The sequence below is a fragment of the Gossypium hirsutum genome, chromosome A11 (genome assembly GCF_007990345.1).
Source record: "Gossypium hirsutum isolate 1008001.06 chromosome A11, Gossypium_hirsutum_v2.1, whole genome shotgun sequence".
In the NCBI taxonomy this organism is placed as follows: Eukaryota; Viridiplantae; Streptophyta; class Magnoliopsida; order Malvales; family Malvaceae; genus Gossypium; species Gossypium hirsutum.
Genome location: NC_053434.1, coordinates 67388384 through 67392907, shown reverse-complemented (window position 1 = coordinate 67392907; position 4524 = coordinate 67388384).

Here is a 4524-nt window from a genome sequence, read left to right as displayed (position 1 = left end):
GCATGGTATGAAGCGAGACATCTCCGACTTTGTTTCGAGATGTTTAATATGTCAACAGGTGAAAGCAGAACATCAAGTGCCTTCAGGATTACTTCAGCCGATCATGATACCCGAGTGGAAATGGGACCGAGTCACAATGGACTTTGTGTCCGGACTGCCATTGTCCGCAAGTAAGAAGGATGCGATTTGGGTTATTGTTGATAGGCTGACTAAGTCGGCTCACTTTATCCCCGTGCGTACGGATCTTTCATTGGATAAACTAGCCGAATTGTATGTCTCTCAGATTGTGAGATTACATGGAGTACCTATTTCTATCGTGTCGGATAGAGATCCGAGGTTCACCTCACGATTTTGGAAGAAATTGCAAGAAGCTTTGGGTACCAAGCTGCATTTTAGCACCGCTTTTCACCCCCAAACCGATGGTCAATCCGAGCGGATAATTCAGATGCTTAAGGATATGTTGAGATGTTGCATCCTCGAGTTTAGTAGTTCATGGGAACGGTATTTACCTTTGATTGAATTCGCTTACAACAATAGTTTTCAATCAAGTATTAAGATGGCACCTTACGAGGCTTTGTACGGGCGTAAATGCCGCACACCATTGTTTTGGACTGAGCTTGGTGAAAGTAAAATTTTCGGAGTTGATTTGATTAAAGATGCCGAACAGAAAGTAAAGGTGTTATGGCTCGAACACGGGATCGAGGAAGCTACTTGGGAAACCGAGAGCTCGATGAAAGAACGATATCCAAACCTATTTACCGGTAAGATTTTCGGGGACGAAAATTTCTTAAGTGGGGGAGAGTTGTGACAGCCCAAAATTGACCCTAGTCGGGAAGTGGTTTCGGGACCGCTAAACCGAGTCACCGAAAGGTTTGAATGCGATGTTCATTATCTAGAATATGTAATCATGAATGTGTGAAAATTTCAAGCTTCGATTTAGTCGATTGCATGTGAATTTAGTCAATAGGACTTATATGAGAAAATTTTAAAATGTGATAGGTCAATGCATGGACCTATTAGTGCATGTGGAAGAAAAAGGGGACTTGCATGTCAAATTCCCCCTCCCTAATATGTAGTGGCCGGCCATGCTATGGGTGGAAACATGTTGGGAACATGTTGGCCTAGTGAAGTATGTAGGAAAAAATATAATAAGAAGTATGGGGAAATAAAGAAATGGAAAAAGGAAAGGATGGGTGGTAATTGTTTCTTTCCTCCCCTTTTGCCGTGAAAGTAAGAAGGAAAAACAAAAACAAAAGTGTCCATCTTTCTTCATTTCCCCTTGGCCGAATGTTCTAAAGAAGAAAGAAAAAATTTGTTCATCTTTTATCATCCTTGGCCGAAAATGCTAAGAAGAAGGGGGAAGGGGAAGTAAGACATTCGGCCACTCCTTCTAGTCTTGAATAAGGTATGTAATGCATGGTAGCTTTTGGAAATTGTTGAATGTATTAAGCTAGTTACTAAGTCCCTTACTTAGCCCATGTTCAAATCTTGAATATTGTTGGCAACATGAGCAATCGGTCATTTTAAGTCACTATTAAGGTAAGGAAGTATGTACTAGCTTTTGAAATTTTAGTTGATATTGAGTGAGTTATCAAGTGATTTTTGTAAACCATGTTGAAATTTCGATTTTGGGGGTGAGTATGGTTTTCGGCTATAAAAGGTTAATATGTTTTGTGTTGAAGTTTTTGGTGATTTTGAGTAGTTAGGGCTAAATTACAAAAACAAATTTTTGAAGGACTCAAAGGTGAAATAAATGAGATGTATGGACTTATATGGGCACTAGGAAGATTCGGCCCTTAAGGAGTGTGACCAAACTTTGTGTATCTTGTGTTTTGTGGAATAAAGACTAAATTGTGAAAGTGCGAAATATTAGGGGTAAAAATGTAATTTACCCATTTATGCGTTATTAGACTAAATTGAATGAAAATATGTTAAATTAAGGCTTGGCAAGCTAGCTATTAAGGTGAAATGCTAATGTTAGTATTTGATTCGGTAATAATCTGTTTGGGGACAGCAGCAGTAAGGTGATTTTGGAAAATCGCCATAATTTGTAGGAGTTGAATTAGAAGCTGAGTGAATTATGCCATTAAAGCTTGAAGAGTCTATTTTCTTACAAAGAAACTATGAAAACAAAAGAGTTACCGATCTTGAGATATTTGAAGTATTGTGGGGCTGAGTCAAAATGACTACTAGATTCCCTGTTCTGTTTTTAGAAAATCATTATAAATTGTACAAAAATGATTATAAGATAAAATTTATATGCTTAGACTCCTTAATGAGTCTAGTTTCAAATGAGATCAAATACAACACATTTTGAATTCTGTAAAATGAGAAATTTGATTCGTAGTGAAGAGTGGTCAGAATAGTCAAACAGTGATACAGGGGAAACTTTAAGAAAAATCTGGTATTGATTGGCCAAGCCAAAATTCTGAAAATTTTATGGATGGAAGATATACGAGTCTATATTCAGGGAAAATTAACGGCTAGTGATTTGGAGTTTTGTAGCTCCAGTTATAAACAATTTAGCGACTACTGCTCAGGAAAACAGCTCGTAGTGAATATGTGATTTTGTTGTAAACATTAATGAAAATTTGCCAATGAGTTATTTATTGACTATTATAAGCTTACTATAATCTATGTGTGTGAAAGTCAAATCAATATATATATTATTCTGAAAGTAATACTTGAATAGTCGATTAATGACTATTTTAAATTATTGATTTGGCTCAAGGAGTTAAAGGAGGTGAATCGAGCAAAGGCAAAGAAAAGGTTATCGAGTAGCCGAGTTGGAACCGTCTTACCCAACACGAGGTAAGTCATTAAGCATGTAGTTGGTATTATTTCAAATGGTCTATGTGTATGTATTGATGCTGAATGGAATGAATAAATTACATATATATATATATGCATGTACGTATGTATGATGAAATTGTTGAATGAAAGAAAGAGGTAATGTACCGAGTTGTTGATCTCGGCACTAACGTGCGGGAAACCATTTATGACCATGAGATTGGCGCTAAGTGCGCGGGATTAATTGTACAGCACTAAGTGTGCGATTCGACTATGTTGCACTAAGTGTGCGAAATGATATGTTGCACTAAGTGTGCGAAATGAATATGATGCACTAGTGTGCGAATTGACCATGCGGCACTAAGTGTGCGAGTCTGACTATGTGGCACTAAGTGTGCGATTTGATTACGTGGCACTAAGTGTGCGAGTTGATTATATAGCACTGAGTGTGCGGGCTCAATATATATTCGTGAATCATTATGGACACTATGTGTGCGACACTATTGAGTCGATCGCGGACAGCGGATCGGGTAAGTGTCTTGAGTACATGGCTAATATGTGCTATGCTTATACTTGGTGTTGAGCTCGGTAAGTTGAACTATGTGACAACTATACTTGAAGTCACGTACATAAAAATTTATCGTAGGATGGGTGAAAGGCCGTTTGTTGTTTGATTGTAACGAAAATAATTGATTTATGAAAATGCTTCAATGTCCTATTGATGAGTATATGGATGTGAATGCATGAATTGATATGAAATTGAATCGATAGATTGGAGGAACTATGGCATGGTTCGGTATGGATGGGGTAAATTGTCTCATTCCATTTTGTTCCTCTTGTGATATGTTATTGATGTATAGTAGTGCATTACTTATGACTTACTGAGTTATAAACTCACCCGGTGTTTCCTTGTCACCCATTATAGGTTGCTTGGACTCATCTATTTTTGCGGGTCGGGCCGTCATCGAAGTCATCACACCGGATAGCAAGTTTTGGTATTTTCTTCTTAGTGTGCTTAGAAGATCATTTTGGTGTATAAGCTAGTATGTTGTGTTTGAATTATGCATGTAAACTTTAAGCCATGCGAAAATGGCACGAATGTTCGATTGAGTTGGATCAAGGGTAGGCATGAATGGACCTAGTTACTTTCGTAACAGATGCTGGCAGCAGCAGTGTCATGAGATTGAAAATCACTAAAATAGTGGGTGGAATTATTGATGAATAATTTGTATCGAAGCTCGATGAGTCTGCTTTCATGAGGTAGTAACGAAAAGATCATATGGGCAGTATATTAAGAGATAATCAGATTTTTGTGGGACAGGGCCAGAACGGTTTCTGGATTCCCTGCTCCGACTTTGGAAATTCATTATAAATTAACCAGAGATAATTAGGGGTCGTACCATATATGTACAGATTCCTCTCTGAGTCTAGTTTTCATAAAATAACGGCATCAGTATTGAAGTCCCGTGCAGGGAGATATTCAAATCGTAATGGGCAAAGGTCAGTGTAGTCGACCCCTGCAACTTGGGAGACTTTGACTAATAAACTGTACTAATTGGCCCGACCAAAAATTCTAGAAAAAAATACATAGATGGGCCCATGAGTCTAGTTTCTGGGAAAATTACGAAACTGATTTTCGAGTTACGAAACTCAAGATATGATTTTTAAACCGGCTAGTACACAGATTGGGCAGTGTCTGGAAAATAAATTTTGTAAGGGGTTAAGCCAGTTAAC